Below are 18,069 nucleotides of genomic sequence, written 5' to 3' on the forward strand. Positions count from 1 at the left end.
AAAAAGGCATCCTACTGAATGGGAGAAGATCTTCACCAACCCCGCATCAGACAAAGGTCTGATCTCCAAAATATACAAAGAACAAATTGTTAAATAAAATATCCTTCTCCCCTCTCCCCTTCTTTTCTTCCTCTTCTTCCTCCCCATAAGGCCCTCCCTGTCTCCCCCTCCTGTTCTGTGGTAATTTGAATAAGAATGGCCCCATAGACTCATACTTTTGAGTACTCAGTCACCAGGGAGTATCATTACTTGAGAGGATTAGAAGGATTAGGGGTTGGGGCACTGAGGGTGGGCTCTGAGGTTTCAAATGCCCACACCAGGCCCTGTCTCTCAGGATGTACTTCTCAGTTACCACTCCAGCACCACGTGTGCTATGATGCTTCCCCCCAGTATGATAACGGACTAAAGGAAACTGTAAGCAAGCCCCCAATTTAAGGCTTCCTTTGATGAGTTGCCTTGATCACGGTGTTTCCTTACAGCAATAGGACAGTGACTAAGATATCCTCAGTTTCTTTTTCTGTGGTGAGGTAGGTGGTGTTGTTCTGCAAGGGAGGGAGCCCACAGGGGGTCAGGGGCAGACAAACACGCCATGCATACTGAGTTTAAGTGGAGAGATTATTGAGAGAAGAGGGAAGGGGAGGAAAGAGAGAAAGATTGAGACAGAGAGAGACAGACAGAGAGAGACAGACAGAGACAGAGACACAGAGAGAGACAGAGACACAGAGAGAGACAGAGACAGAGAACTGCTTGCCTCTTCAAAAGAACAGCGGGAAGTGAGCAGGAATGGGTGGAGCTTGTCCCTTAAAGGGACCTTTTACTGCGTTTAGATTACGTAGGGATGTAGCAGCCACAGGACCCTGGGCTGGCCAGGGTACTGCCTGAGTGCATTCTTCCAGGTGACAGGGGCCCACATAATGCCTGAATCCTAACAGTAGTGTCTTGTAGTATAACTCAGGCTGTGCTCAAACTTGCTGTGTTGTCAAGGATAACCTTGAGCCTCCTGAGGGTTTGGGGTATAGGCATGAGTCACGACGCCCAGTCTATGGAGTGTGAGGGATGGAACCCAGGGTTTTGTGCATACTAGGTGAGCACTCTACCGAACTCCCAACCCTGGTTTATCTTCTTCTACCAACAGGAATACTTTCTTGACACCCAAAAGGCAAAGTCTGATTTTACATTCTGGAATTAACGCCGCACACAGTCATCTGGTCATCTGGAGATAGGCGATCGGGTTGCCAGTCCCATTCCCTGCCACTCACTCAGCTTCTCCCTAAGGACTCCTGTACGCAAGAGGCCCCATGTCATGGCACATAGAACCTACAGTGACACCCTAGCCTTGCAAGTAAATCTCTACCCACCTGCAACAGCTGCCGACGGTTGCCTCGCTGCCTTACAGGGTGCGGTGGGTACATCGGCTACACATAGACAAGATGGTAGCATAAGACTGAACCGGAAGAGAGAGTTAGCGGTCATTTGAGAGGAAGAATCTGGGATACCTGGAGCAAGATTTAGAAGTAAGAACACATAGTGTGTCGGCACAGGGGAGGGAGAGTTCATTCTCTAAGGTATGAGGTCAGGGGTGGGACATCTGGCACACACCATAGGGCAGGAACCAGAAGCCTCCTTGAGCTAACATTAAGGGCTGAAACTACCCTCCTCCTGTTGAACTATTATCTTTTTTAAGGGTGAGCTGTTTGCTTTTCTAGATTGGTCAATTTTATGGGCTTCCTGATATGCCATCACCCATAGAGAAATAGGCAGGAAAGGCCTTGGGATTCCTAAGGAGGTGCCAGATGTTGCCAGAAGCTTGGGTTGCAGGGTCCTGAGACCATGCTTTCCTTTAAGGATGTTTTCAAATGCTCCATCACCTCCTCACTCGACTCAGAGTTCCTTGCCAGGATGCCCATGGCTTTTGCTCCTCTTTCCAATTAGAGGATCCCAGCAGGGTTGGCTGAGAGAGAGCTACTACCCCTCTAGGGGTGATTCTTCCATCCACCTCTCCCCACCTGAAGACATGTTTTTGTGTATGGGTGTGGGAGGGTTCAAAGATGAATCGGTCCCTCTCTGCTAATCTCTATAGTGACTCATCTGCGGGTGGAGTGGAAAGGCCAGCCACACCTGGGAAATGTGCCTTTGGGATCCTGGAGATTGAATTACTCTGTACTTTGCATTTGATTTAATTATTTCAAACAATGTAATTATGGTAATGAGAACAAGACTGCTGTTGACATGTCCTCACTTTGCACCAGGAATTTAGGAGAGTCTCTCTCTCTCTCTCTCTCTCTCTCTCTCTCTCTCTCTCTCTCTCTGTCTGTCTCTCCCCTCTCTCTATCAAGCCCCTCCATTTTGCTTGATCTCTGCTCCTTAGCTCATTTCCTGCAGGGTGATTTCAGGTTCAACCTGTTTTTTAATGTTATGAATCATATCACTGACTCCAAGCAAATTTGGATGGAAAAACAAACAAAAGCCAAAGCTAGTTTCTATTAGAACTCAAAACTAGGAAGAAATGTGAGTTATTATCCTCAGAACCCTTAGCAAATGTCCACTAAAGCATTATTCATTCACTCACTCATTCATTCATTCAGCAAAAATATGTTGTAGGCATACTCAATGGCACCCTATGTAAAGGCAATTTAATATAAAGACAATAAGTGTTTTATCTGAATGGTACTGTTTTTTTTAAAAAAAAAACCTTTATTTATATATGAAGGCAATCTAAATGAAATGACCAAATTAAGGGGGAGACAGAGCCTCAGATGGACATCTCATGTCACCAAACAAAGTTTCCGGCGCCAGGAATGGGTTACATATAATTGAATTGTTGGCCAAAGGGTTTCTGTTTTTATGAAGAGACAGCAGATCATGGAAACTCTTATAAAGCAAAGCGTTTAACTGGGCCTAGCTTACAGTTCACGGGTTTCATCCGTTGCCATTGTAGTGGGAAGCATAGTGGCAGGCAGCTATGGTGCTGGCGAGGTAGCTGAGAGTTCTACATCCAGATCCAATAAATAGCAGGAAGACAGAATACCACCCTGGGCCTGGCTTGAGCTTCTGAAACCTCAAATACTCCATCCAGTGACACGCCTCTTCCAACAACACCACACCTACTCCTGTAAGGCCACAGCTACTAATAGTGTCACTCCCCAGGAGCCTGTAGGGGCCATTTTCACTCAAATCACTGTGTTCTACTCCCTGGCCCCCATAAGCTTGTAGCCATATCATAATGCGCAGATGCATTCAGTGCACTTCCAAAAGTCCCCATAGTATAGAACAGTCTTGACTCTGTTTAAAGCTCTAGCCTCTTCTGAGACTCATGGCAATCTCTTAAGTGCAATCCCCTATAAAGACAAAATAAAAAAGCAGATCACATATAATGGCAAGGATATACATTACCAGACCAAAAGGGACAAAAGGAGCATAATGAGAAAATACTGGACCAAAGCAAGACCAAAAACCAGCTGGGCAAATTCAAACTCTGCACCTCCATGTCTGATGTCGAAATGCTCTTGATATCTCCAACTCCTTTCAGCTTTGTTGACTGAAACCCACTTCTTTCTCATGGGCTGGTACCACTCCCTGTTAGCAGCTTTCTTGGCAGGTGTCCCATGATGTCAGCATTTCTACCATCTTGGGGTCTCCAAGGCAATCTGGACTTCACATTCACAGCTTCATGTAATGGCCTCTCCAGGCTTCTATGCAGGGACACCCCTGACCCATGCCTGGCCTCAGGAGATTTTCTTGGTCTTAGAGGGAGACTCTATAATACCCTTCTTGTATCCTCAACTCTAAATCCAGAACCATGTGGTCAAAGTTGCCAAGTTCTGCTGCTTGCTCGTCTGGAACACGGTCCTTTTGTTCAATTACATCTTCACCAGCTTTCTGTTTTTATGGTTTCCTTGCACTGCCTGAGCTTGGTTGTCCTGGAACTTACTCTGTAAACCAGCTTCAGAAATCAGAATGTCTCTGCCTTCCAAGAGCTGGGAATAAAGGTGTGTACCACCATGCCCGGTCCTAAGCTTCTGTTTTATTCAGTTTTGCTTTTCTTTCATTTCTTTTCACGAGCTGGAAGCTTAGCTGGGTGGGGTCTTGCTCCGCTCCTCTTCCATTTCCTTTCAGGAAAGGTTAGGCCTCCCATGGACATCAACAAAACATGGCATATCAAGTTGTAGTAAGACTAAGCACCTCCCTTTGTATTAAGGCTCGGCAAGGCAACCAAAGTTCCCAAAAGTCAGCCAAAGAGTCAGAGATAGCCCCTGCTCCCACACTTGGAAGTCCTGCAAGAAGAACAAGCTACACAACTGCCACATATATGTGGAGGCCCTAGGTCAGTCCTATGCAGGCTCCCTGATTGTCAGTTCAGACTCTATGAGTTCCTCTGAGCCCAAGTTAGTTGATTCTGTTGGCTTTCTTGTGATATTGTTGACCACCTTGGTGGCTCCTACAATACTTCTTTTTCTTCAGGAGGATTTCCTAGGCTCAGCCTAATGTTTGGCTGTGGATCTCTGCATCTGTTTCCATCAGTTACTAGAAGAATTCTCTCTGGTGACAATTAGGGTAGGCATTGTCTCTGAATATAAAAGAACATTATTAAGCATCATTACATTGACATTTTTTTCTTCAGTTCTAGTTTGGTCACTGGGCCATGCAGCCTCTGGGTCCCTGTGCTTTAGGCAATGTCAGGGGTGGGCTCACTCTCATGGCATGGGGCTCAGGCTGTACCAATTGCTGGTTGGCCACTTCCACAATCTCTGTGGCACCCTTACCCCAGCATATCCCATAGGCAGTTTGGACTATGGATGGAAGGTTATGTTGCTGGGTTGGTATCCCAATTCCTTCAATGGAAGTCTTGCCTGGTCCCAGGAGATGACCAGTTCAGTCTGCATATCTGCTAATCCTGAGAGTCTTAGCTGGGGTCATCCTTGCAGATTCCTGGAAGTTTCTCTTGCACCAGCTTTCTATCTAACCCTGAATGCACCTCCTTTCTAGTTGGTTCTTTCAGGATTCTCCTCCTTCATCCCCTCAAGTTCACTCACAAAATCTCTTTTATTTCCCCTTACCAGGGAGAACAGAGATCCCCCTCCCCCGCTTGAGCCTTATTGTTACCTAGTCTCTCTGGGTCTGTGGATTGTAACATGATTATTCCTTATTTTATAGCTAATATCCTCTTATAAGTGAGTACATACCATGTTTGTCTTTCTGGGTCTGGGTTATCTCACTCAAGATGATTATTTCTAGTTCCATCTACTCATCTTCAAATTTCATCACGTCATTGTTTTTTAACAGCTAAGTAATACTACAATGTAAATGTAGCACATTTTCTTTATCCATTCTTTGGTTGAGGAAATTTAGGTTGTGTCTAGGTTCTGGCTATTATGAATAAAGCTGCTGTGAATATATCTTGAGTAGTACGGTGTGAATGAGCATCCTTTAGGTATGCCCAAGAATGATATAGCTGGTCTTGAGGTAGATCAATTATTATATATCTATATCTATACTATATCATCTATCTATCTATCTATCTATCTATCTATCTATCTATCTATCTATCTATCTATCAGTCCTCTGTCTGATGTGGAACTCATAAAGATCTTTTCTCATTCTGTAGGCTGCCATTTTGTCCTATTGACATTGTGCTGTGCTTTACAAAAGGTGTTCAGTCTCATGAGGTCCCATTTATTAATTGTCAATCTTACTGCCTGGTGTTCTATTCAGGAAGTTGGCTTCTATGCCAATATGTTCCAGGGTATCTCCTACTTTCTCTTCTATCAGGTTCAGCGTATCTGGTTTTATGTTGAGGCCTTTGATCCACTTGGTCTTGAGCTTTGTGCAGGGTGGTAGAAATGGGTCTATTTGTATTCTTCTACATACCTGTTGTTTTATCTCTGGCACAGTGACTGCACCTGAAACTACTGCAGCTTGCAGATACTGGCCCTCTTTTCTGGTAGCGGCACAGTGGGACTTTTACATCTGGCCTGATCTGCCTCCTGCTCCTGATACCATATATAGTTTTAGCTAAATCTCTATTATTCTAATTATCAATACAACGCAGGAGTCAGAGGCTGGGGTGAAAACCTGCTAGCTCAGTGATGTTGAAGAGCAACTAGCTGACCTTCCCTTTTAACCAGGGTTTCAGTAAGAGAGTGTCTTTCTGTTCTACCAAACAAACAAACAAACAAACAAAAAAGGACCACCACACTCAAAGTTCATCCCTACTACTTCCTGTGTGTCTCTCTATCACCTTCTGACTCTCTATGACTACTTTCTGTCAACTAGTTACTAACTTTGCCTCCTGACCAGAGGTTGATTTTATTTAATACAAATGCAAACTCAGGGTTGACATGTGATCAAACATGCCAACATCCAGTTATACCAGCACCATTTGTTGAAAATCCTTCCTTTTTCCATTGTATAATTTTAGCTTCTTCATCAAAAATCAGGTGTCCATAGGTATGTGAATTTGCATCAGGGTCTTCAATTCCTTTCATCCACTTGTCTGTTTTTATGCTAATATCATACAGTTTTTTTGTTATCACTATAGCTCTGTAGTAGAGTTTAAAATCAAGGGTAGTGATACTTCCAGAAGTTCTTTTATTGTACATAATTGTTTTACCTATCCTGGGTTTTTTGTTTTTCTTATGAATTTGAGTATTATTTTCTCAAGGCCTGTAAAGAATTCTGTTGAGATTTTAATGGGAATTGTGTTGAATCTGTAGATTCTTTTTGGTAAGATGGCCATTTTTACTATGAATATGGAAGATCTTTCCATTTTCTGATATCTTCTCCAATTCCTTTCTTCAAAGACTTGAAGTTCTTGTCATACAGGTCTTTCACTTGCTTGGTTAAAGTTACCCCGAGATATTTTATATTATTTGTGGCTATAGTGAATGGTGTTGTTTTCCTGATTTCTTTCTCTGCCAGTTTATCATTTATAAATAGAATAGTGGCTGATTTTTTTTAGTTAATCTTGTATCCAGCCACTTCACTAAAGGTATTTATCAACTGTAGTAGTTCCCTGGTAGAGTTTTTGCAGTCACTTACGTATACTATCATATCATTTGTGAATAATGATACTTTGACTTCTTCCTTTTCAATTTGTATCCCCTTGATCTCCTTTACTTGTCTTATTGCTCTGTCTAGAACTTCAAGTATTTGAATAGATAGGAAGAGAGTAGACAGCCTTGTTTGAGTTTCTCTCCATTTAATTTGATGTCAGCTGTTGGCTTGCTGTATATTGCTTTTATTATCTTTAGGTATGTGCCTGTATCCCTGATCTCTCCAAGACTTTTATCGTAAAAGGGTGTTAGACTTTGTCAAAGGCCTTTTTAATGTCTAATGAGATTATTATGTGTTTTTCCTTTCAGTTTGTTTATCTGGTGAGTTATACTGACATATTTTCATAATTTGAACCACCCCTGCATCTCTGAAATGAAGCCTACTTGATTATGGTGGATAATCTTTTTGATGTGTTCTTTGATTCAGGTTGTGAGTATTTTATTGAGTATTTTTGCATCAATATTCATGAGAGAAAATAGTGTGTAATTCTCTTTCTTTGTAGAGTCTTTATGTGGTTTGAGTATACTGTGGCCCCACAAAAAATTTGGCAATGTTCCTTCTGTTTCTATTTTGTGGAATAATTTGAGGGGTGTTGGTATTAGCTCTTCTTTGAAAGTCTGGTAGAATTCTTCATTAAAACTATCTGGCCCGGGGCTTTCTGTTCTTGTTGTTGTGAGACTTTTAATGATGTCTTCTATTTCCTTACGGGTTATAAGTCTATTTAAATTGATTATATAAGCTTGATTTAATTTTGGTATATGGTATCTATCAGAAAAATTGTCCATTTCTTTTAGATTTTTCAATTTTGTGGAGTATAGGTTTTTGAAGTATGATGTAACAATTCTCTGGCTTTCCTCAGTGTCTGTTGTTGTGTCCCCATTTTCATTTCTGATTTAGTTAATTTGGATATTCTCTTTTTGTCTTTTAGTTAGTTTGGATAACTAACTAGATAGGGTTTGTATATCTTATTGATTTTCATGAAGAATCAAGTTTTTGATTATTTGTATAGTTCTCTTTGTTTCTCTTTTATTGATTCCAGCCCTCAGTTTGATTATTTCCTGCTGTATACTTCTTTTGGGTGTGTTTGCTTCTTTTTGTTCTAGAGCTTTTGGGTGTGCTGTTAAGTTGGTAGTATGAGTTTTTTCCAAATTCTTTATTCAGGAAGTTAGTATTGTGAACTTTCTCTTAGCAATATTTTCATTGTGCCCAATAAGTTTATGTTGTGCATTAATTTTTCATTGACTCCTAGAAAGTCTTTCATTTCTTTCTATTTCTTTCTTGACCCAGTGGTAGTTCAGTTGTGAGCTGTTCAGCTTCTATGGGTTTGTAAGTTTTCTCTAGTTTGTGCTGTTGTTGAACTCCATCTTTATTCCATGGTGATCTGTTAAGATACAGGGAGTTTGAATTTCAATTATTTGGTATCTGTTGAGATTTGCTTTGTGGCCGAGTATACAGTCAATTTTGGAGAAGGTTCCATGAGGTGCTAAGAAGAAGGTATATTCTTTTGTGTTTGGGTGAAATGCTCTGTGGGTATTTGTTAGGTCCATTTGAGTCAAAATGTCTGTTAGTTCAGTCATTTTTCTGTGTAGTTCCTGTCTGGTTGAACTGCCCATTGGTGAAAGTGGAGTGTTGAAGTCTCTCACAATTTGTGTGTGGGGTTGATGTGTGATTGAAGCTTTAGTAATGTTTCTTTTACAAATGTGGGTGCCTTTGCATAGATGCTTAGAACTGAGACATCATTTTGGGAAATTTTTCCTTTGATGAGTATGACATGCCCTTCTCCATCTCTTTTGATTAATTTTTGTTTGAAGTCTATTTTGTTAGAAATTGGGATAGCTACACTAGCTTACTTCTTAGGTCTGTTTAATTAGAACTTCTTTTCCCAATTCTTTAGCCTGAGGTAATATCTGTCTTTGATGTTGAGATATATTTCTTGTATGCAGCAGAAGGATAGATCCTGGTTTTGGATTCATTTTGTTAACGTGTTTTTTTCTATTGATGAATTGAGTCCATTGATATTAAGAGATATTAATGACCAGTGACTGTTAATTCCTGTTTTTTTGTTGGTGTTGGTGTTGGTGGTGTGTGTGTGTGTGTGTGTGTTTCCCTTGTTGGGTTTTGTTGGTGTGAGATTATCTATTGCTTGTGTTTATGTGGTTGTAGCTAACTTCCTTAGGTTGGAGCTTTTTTTTTTTCTAGTATCTTCTGTAGGGCTGGATTTGTTGCTAGGTGTTGTTTAAATTTGACTTCATCATGAAATATCTTGTTTCTATGATGATTGAAAGTTTTGCTGAGTATAGTAGTCTGGGCTGGCATCTTTGGTCTCTTAGAGTCTGCAAGACATCAGTCCAGGCCCTTCTGAGTTTTAGGGCCTTCACTAAGAAGTCAAGTGTGATTTTAATAGGTCTGTGTTTATATGTTACTTGGCCTTTTTCCCTTGCAGCTTTTAATATTCTTTCTTTGTTATATGTTTAATGTTTTAAATACATGACATGGGGAATTTCATTTCTGATGAACTCTATTTGGCATTCTGTAAACTTTTTGTGCCTTAGTAGGCATGTCCTTTAGGTTAGGAAAATTTTCTTCTATGATTTTGTTAAATGTATTTTCTGTTTGTTTTTGAGCTGGGATTCTTTTCCTTCTTCTATTCCTATTATTATTATTATTATTATTATTATTATATTTTGTCTTTTCAAAGTGTCCCAGATTTCCTGAATGTTTTGTGTTAGGAATTTTTCAGATTTATCATTTTCTTTGACTGATGAATATTATTTCTTCTATTGTATCTTCAGTGCCTGAGAGCCTCTCTTCCATTTTTTTGTATTCTCTTGGTTGCTCTCCACCAACTGATGGCAAGGTCCTATTGCTGAAGACAGTACCTACACAGTTCACTGAACATGGAAAAGTCGAGCTGGTTTTTATTGGTGTCTGATCCCCTTGCCCTGAAAATACATGAACTTTTAAAGGTAACATAAATATCTGTATTAATACCAATATAGACTGTATGCTATACTCAAGTTAGCCAAAGATAATTTTTTTGTTTTGTATTTGAGCAGGTAGAATATATGATACATGTTTTATAGTTTTCTAGGTTTATTTCTTTATTCTGTAGCCAGGATTTTTAGGGGGTCTTCCCCAATCAAGTATGATCTGTATCAACTGAGAATGAATCCACAGCCTCTCATTTCCTGTGGAAATAAAAGCATAACCTCTCCCCCAAAGCAACACACCTTTCAACTTCCATTTTGAAGTCAAAATATTTTTTAAATATATAGGTTGGTTTAATCTAGAAGCTTTAATAATCCAATGTGTCTTAGCAGCTGTTGTTTCTTTGTTAACAATCAGAAAATCTGAAGAAAACACAATAATATACGGAATCCAGACTCTTTATGTATTTCCCATTTTACTGGACTTGTTACTTTTTATGTTACTTTACTCCTTTTTTTTTAAAGGACTCTACTTTAGAAATTTTAAACTATTTTTTTCTATGACTGTCTATATTCTTTCTTTTCCAAGCCTATGTATATTTTTAAACACACTGTAACCTGTTTATGGTTTTTCCATTTGGATCTATCTTTATTGAGCACATATATTGTTTTCTGATTGCATGAGATGAATCTTAAACTGCTGTGTCAGCTGCCAGCACTGCTCAGCTTAGTGTATGGTGACAGTGCTTGGCAGTTGGTGGCTGGTTCCATCCTGCAGTTAGAGATGTATCTCTGCATTGCAGCTGGAACAAGACTGTGAGACTAGGAAGCCACGCTTGGCTCTATGTTTGTGTGTTTAGAACCTTTCCTATGCTTTCTTATGTGAACATAGGTTCCAGCTAAGGCACCAAGAGCAACCTCTCTTGAGAAGCCACACCCACCCAGAAGCCTGGGCTGTGTTGTTTCTTTGAGCATCTCTTTCTGAACTCCCTTGCTTAGATCCCTGTTAAAATCTCTTCCAGAAAAGCTCCAAGTCTGCTTTGCACAGTCAGGTGCCCAGATTCTTTTCTGCGGCACAGTCAAGAGCCCGGTCTTATCCGGGGAGGGGCCTGTGAAAGCAAACCTCAGGCTGCTACCAGAGGCAGCACGGAGTTGTGTTTGTGGCCTGTGCTGACGTCCTGTGGCAGCGAATGTCTAATTTCAGGCAAGCCGTCGATGAGCATGTTTATGAGGTCAGCCCTGCTGGAGGAAGATAGGAATCTTCTGAAGGCCTAGGACTTTATTTTTGTTATCCCATTCTCTTGAGACATTGTTCTCTTGTTCGTTCATTCTGCAAGTGAGCAGAGGGATGAACTGGGTTGGGAGCTTCCTCTGGTTCTGCAGCCTGCAAGCAGTGAAAGTGGAGATGTCCGTCACCCGGGCCAAGGCCCTGTTTTCCTTTCATAGCCACCATGCCGTGGCTCATGGTGTGCACTCAGAGAACTGGGTTGAGGACTTCCGGATGTATGGTACAGACGGTGTTAGCTACTTCTCCCGTTACCATGATGAAATGTCCAACAGAAGCAGCTTGAGAAGAGAGATTCGTTTTGGCTTGGGCTGGTGAAGGCACGGTGGCTGCAGAAACTCTGTTCGTGGCAGCGGGGGGGGGGGGGGGGGGGGGGGGGGGGGGGGGGGAGGGGGAGGGCATGAAGCAGCGAGTCACATGGTGGTAGATGGGAAGCAGAGAGGGCTTGGGCTGGAAGCGGGCTCAGCTGTCGCCTCCAAAGGTCCCTGGTACCCCCCTCCACTGTCAGCCATGCTTCCCACCCAAAGAGTTCCACTACCACTGTAAATGGCCCCACTAGCTGGAATGAAATACATTAACCCATGGGGTATATTTCACACTTCACATGACGACAGACGTACACATACATGTAAATGCACATACATGCACGTGCACTTGATTTTCTTGGTCTTATTTGATCAGTGAGTATCTTTCTAAACATCTGAATTATGCGCCCTTAAGATGGCTCAGCAGGTGATGGCTCCCTGTGAACCAGAAGACCTGGGTTTGATCCCAGGATCCACACAGTGGACAAGAGACCCAAGTCCCACAATTTACCTTCCTTCCTCCATAAGTACATGATAGCACGTGTGCCTGCAAACACACACACACACATGCACACACACACACACACACACACCACACAAACTCATACACACAAAGAAATGGAATAAAACGTGTAAAAACTGAGTTACAAAGAGCCAATAATTAAATCCATCTCTGTCGTCGTCATCTTCTTTTAGCCTTGTGGGGTCAACTGTAATTATTACGTCAGTTTTTTTTTCCCTCCTGGGTTCTTTCCGAGAGTCCTTCCATTCGAAAGACCCTTGCCCACTAATTGATCATAGCTATTCAGGAGTGACTGCTAGAATTTAACTTAGGGGTTCTTGGGGAGCTTATGTGTTTGAGAAACTTTACAACAACAGGCATTTTAATTCTATCCCTGCTTTCTGTCGCGACTACGCTTCCAAGCCCTCCCTTTCGCCACTCACTGAAGATGTAGAGACCAGAATGAAGGAGTTAAGAATGGAAATAGCTTTGGTCATTATCTTCCCTCCTCTTCATGCTACAGTGAGTAAATTAACTCAGAGAGTAGCTAATGTAGCCGAAACCAGAGACATTAGCAGAATCAGAAGAGGGATGAATGCATACAAGATTCAGAGCTGAAGTAGATGTCTGTCCTTATTGGAAGCCTACAGTTCGTTTCCCGGTCTTTTGATTACAGCGCCCTTTTTTACTGCCCCTCCCCCACCTTCGGTCTGAAAGGATCCAATTCCATCTCCAGCCCCACAGAAGAGTACACGGCACAAGTTAGAGGGGTGCATCTGTTCCTTGGTTCAGAGATCACCCATCCACGGCAATGAGAGTCCATCCTAGGATTCCATTTGAAAGGACAGAACGAGTCTGATTCTTGCGAGTCCTGGTTAGCTTAAACTATCAACTTGACACGGTCTAGAGTCATCTGAGAGGACCTGTCTAAGTTAGCTTGGCTTGTGGGCATGTGTGTAGCACTATTCCCTGGACAAGTGGCCCTGGTCTGTGTAAGAGAGTTGAGGGTAAGCTGGTCTGAGATCCAGCTAGCAACCAGCATCCATGGTTGCCGATGCGCTTCTTTGGCTGTGAAGCGAGTTCCTTGGTCCTTTACAGAGGTAGTGCTGTGTGGAATAGCAAGCAAGCCCTCCTGTGAGTTCCTGCTCGAATTCCTGCCTCGACGGACGGTGGGGTGAAATAAACACTTTTGTCCCCAGAGTTGATATTGGTCAGAATGTCTTATCGTGGTGGCAGAGATCAACCTAGGACAGAATGTCAGGCAACTTGTCAGCTGAAAGAGGGCAGATGAGAGAGGGCCTGAGATTGGCACCTTCACGGAAGAGTTCACTATTCAGGATAGCAATGGACTAATCTTCCACACATAGAGGCTGTGTCTGTTATATAGCTTCTGGGGACTGAACTCAGGAGGCCAGGCTTAGGGAGCAAGCTTGTGTACCCTCTGCACTGTCTCGCGAGGTCTGCTATTAGTTATTGTTCTGATTTCTGTGGCAAAACGCTTGGCAAGGGCAGCTTGAGGAAGGAAGGGTTTACTGTGGCTCCCAGGTTGAAGGCAGAGCCCATCACGGTGGGGAAGGCCTGGAGCTTGAGGCCGCGGGTCCTACTGTACCTAACATCAGGAAGCAGAGAGAGATGAATGCTGATGTTTGGTTACTTTCGCCATTTTGTTCAGTGTTGGACCCCCACCCATGGGATAATATTACCCACTTTCAGGATGGACCAGCCGTCCTCAGACTCTCTGGGAGGGTACTCACAGACACACCAGAGGTGTGTCTCCTACGTGGTTCAAATCCAGTCACGCTGACAGTGGAAATCAACCATTATGATCACACTTACCTTCCCTGCATTATTTAAGGAAATGATAGTCAAAAAGGACATGGTCCTTGGGTACGAGAACCTGCCACCCAAGGCAGACTATGTCAAAGGGCCACAGACAGAGGTAGCAAACTGAATCGTCCAAGTTGAATTTACAAAGGACAGAACCAAGTCCTGGGTCCCAGAGCTCCAAGGCAGGGAGGAGGAGTCTGTAGGCTGAGTGAGACAGATGGTGGCCAAAGCTAGCTGGAATGTGCTTAGCCTTTCCCCCAAACTGAACGTTTTCAAGGTCTATTAACAAACAGTCATCAGTGGCCAGCACAATATCCTTGGCTGAGGGCTTAGCAACATGGACCTATAGTGTGTGACACACACCAGGATCATGTGCCAGGCAAGATGAAGGTTATAGCCAAGATGGCAGCAGTCATATCAAGTTAGACTATTCCATATACATAGCTTGTAGCCTCTCTCTCTCTCTCTGTGTGTGTGTGTGTGTGTGTGTGTGTGTGTGGTGTGTGTGTGTGTGTGTGTGTGTGTGTGTGTATTTTCAGTTAGTAGCTGAAAGAGTTACCATTATTACCAACCTGACAGAATCTAGAGTCACCTAGGAGACACACCTCTGGGCATTTCTGTGAGGGAATTTCTAGACTGGTTAATTAAAGTGGAAGAACACTCCCTAACTGTGGGTTGGGGTCCCAAAGCAGGATAATGAGAAAGTGAACTAGGCACCGATATTCCTCTCTCTCTTTCTGACTATAGGTGCCTTGTAACTAGTTACCTCAAGCTCCTTCCCCACCAACATGGACTGTAACTTCAAACTGCAAACCAAAAGAAACCCTTCCTTCTTGGAGTGGCTGTTGCAAAGGATTTTGTCACAGCAATCAGAAAGGGCAAAGGAGGAAGCCAGATGAGTGACAGCATCCCTCTTTCTCTGCCTCCTGACGGTGGACCAATGTGACCACATCCCCCGCTGTCTCATGTACTGGAAAAAGAAGAGAAATCTGCTTGGGCAATTATTTACTTCCTACACATCTTGCCTGTCGCTACCCTGTCAAACACTGCCTTGTACATGTGAGCTGAAGCTCGAAGGAGAAAAGTGTCACCCTTAGCCGGGCGGTGGTGGCGCACACCTTTAATCCCAGCACTCGGGAGGCAGAGGCAGGCAGATCTGTGAGTTCGAGACCAGCCTGGTCTACAAGAGCTTCCAGGACAGGCTCCAAAGCCACAGAGAAACCCTGTCTCGAAAAACCAAAAAAAAAAAGAAAAGAAAAGTGTCACCCATGTTACAGATGCAACCAGGGTGGATGGATAGGTAGAATGACATTGTGGAGAGTTGAAGGGCTGGTTTGAAATGTTCCAGAACAAACTGTCTTGCCAACTTTAGGGTTCTTAATAGTCACTCCTCCTCCGCCTCTGTATCAGATCTAACACCTTCATGATTATCACGTGAAACCCTTTTGGGACAGGTGATCTTAACGATCACTAGCTTCCATCAATCCAAAAGCTAAGAATACCATCTGATGGCCTCTAAGGCCTAGGGTAGAGTTTCCTTGCTTCTCTGCTAGCTACTTGCCTGATGGTTCTACCACCATTATTAAAAAGTGCCTTGATTCTGGGGACTGGAGGGATGGCTCAGTGATTGAGAGCACTGACTGCTCTTCCAGAGGACCCAGGTTCAATTCCCAGCACCCACATGGCAGCTAACAACTGTCTGTAACTCCAAGATCTGACACCCCCACACAGAGATATATGCAGGCAAAATACCAATGTACATAAAATAAGAACAAACAAGTTATTTTTTTTTAAAATGCCTTGATTAATGACTCTCTTGTTCTACAACTGTAAAAACTGTAACAATCTTCGCGAAGCTTACCATATTAGAGTGGGGTGTATGGGTTAATCTGTCTCCTTAGGCTATGATCACTTGATTCAGCTCTGGAATGAGGAATCCCTTATTCCCCTGAGATCAGGGTTGTTTCTGTATTGACATGTGTAACCCACCACCCCCTCTTACCTGCTGAACCTTTCTTTTTTTATGCACTTATTGTTGTTTAGTAGTACTGTTTTGTTGGTTGTTTGAGGATGCATGGGGGAGAGATTTTGTAGGTGAGCTGCTTCCTGTGTGTCTGGAGCACAGACAGCAGAGCTTTACAAATCATAGCCCTTGCCGGGCGGTGGTGGCGCACGCCTTTAATCCCAGCACTCGGGAGGCAGAGGCAGGCGGATCTCTGTGAGTTCGAGGCCAGCCTGGTCTACAAGAGCTAGTTCCAGGACAGGCTCCAAAGCTACAGAGAAACCCTGTCTCGAAAAACCAAAAAAAAAAAAAAATCATAGCCCTCACCTGAGTAGTGGCATAAGCTTTCAAAGCCTTTAATCCCAGTGTTCAACACACAGAGAAAGGCAGAGTTCTGTGAACTGGAAGCTGGTCTGGTCTACACAGTGGGCTCCAGGCTGGATAAGGTTACATACTAAGACCTTGTCTCAAAAACAAACAAACCCACCAAAACCAACCAATCAACCAAACAACAACAAAAATTTTTTTTTAAATGTCTTAAAACAAATGTTTGCCGAACATAGAATTAGTGTTCATAAAGAAGGCACAGTTCTCCAAGTGTGACATGTGGGATGTGCATCCTGAAGCAAGACTTGCAGACAAGGCTATGGTCGGACAATCTGGGAGTCTCTTCTTGAAAACAGATTAAGAAGGACCCCATGGTAACACTCATGATGGTACATGCCTGTATACCTAACATTTGGGAGGTGGTGGTGTTCTAAAGGCCAGCCTGGGTCACATAGTGAGACCCTGTCACAAACAAAACAAAATTGTTGAGGGTAATGACCTCCCTGAGCCAGCGAGTTCAGGACAAACTAAGCATGTCACTGGTTGCCGAGATCTCCCTGGACTGAAGGCTGCGTTCTTCTTCACAGCGGTACCCATCTAATGCTAACTCAGTGATGGTCACTAGTTCTGTTTAAGTATGGGAAGACTTGAGAAACATCTCTTTCCTCAAAGACTAAAGCTAACAGAAGCCCATAGGGCTGGAGAGATGGCTCAGTGGTTAAGAGCACTGACTGTTCTTGGTTTGATTCCCAGTACCCATGTGGTAGCTCACAGTTACCTGTAACTCCAGTTTCAGGGAATGCAGTGCCATCTTCTGACCCTGTAGGCATCAGGTATGCATGTGGTACATAGACACACATGTAGGCAATACATTCATACACATTAATTACATTAAAAAGTGCACCAAGGGTGAGCAACAACCGAGCAGGTTTAATATTGAACAAACACTTGCTGTTATTTTACATAATATTTCCTTTACTTCTCGTCCCAGACATCATGGTTCTTCATATTTTGTGTGTGTGTGTGTGTGTATACATGTGTGTGTGTGTGTGTGTGTATGTGTACATGCATATGGAGACCAGAGAACAACCTTGAGTATTGCTTCCCAATTGCTATTTACCTTGACTTTTTTGAGACAGGATCTCTCATTGGCTGGAACTCACTAAGTAGGCTTGACTGGCTGACCAGTGAGTTCTAGGGATCTGTCTTTCTCTGGGTCTCCAGTGCTGGGATTACAAACAGGAGGCCCTAATGCCCAGTTTATTTCCTGTGGACTTTGGGGATGGAACTCAGGTCTTGGGGTTTTCAAAGCAATCACTTTAACAACATACACCCCTTCCCCTAGCTCCCTTTCCCCTTTCCCCATTCTTTCTCTTCCTGCTCCTCCCACCACCCTTTTTATTAGATAACATCTCCTCACACAGCCCAGGCTGGCCTTGTATTAGCAATTCTCCCGCTGTACCTTCCCAATGCTGGGATTGCAGGTCTATACTACTATCATACTGGACAAAATGATAAATCTTTTCTTTTTTTTTCTTCTCAGGCTTTCTCTGTGTAGCTTTGGAGCCTGTCCTGGAACTTGCTCTGTAGACTGGGTTGGCCTTGAACTCACAGAGGTCTGTCTGCCTCTGCCTCCCAAGTGCTGGGATTGGAGATGTGCACCACCATCACCCAGCCTAAATGATAATTCTAATGCCTACTTTGTAATGGAGGAAGCTGAGGCCTGAGATGTAGATGACTCAAAGTCATCAAACCAGAAAAAAGGGCAGTAGCCTCCCCAGCCCACTCAGAAATAAAGAGATTTCATTACACCTGCCTTCCATGGTATGTTTGGGCTTAAA

The sequence above is a fragment of the Arvicola amphibius genome, chromosome 6, assembly GCF_903992535.2.
Source record: "Arvicola amphibius chromosome 6, mArvAmp1.2, whole genome shotgun sequence".
In the NCBI taxonomy this organism is placed as follows: Eukaryota; Metazoa; Chordata; class Mammalia; order Rodentia; family Cricetidae; genus Arvicola; species Arvicola amphibius.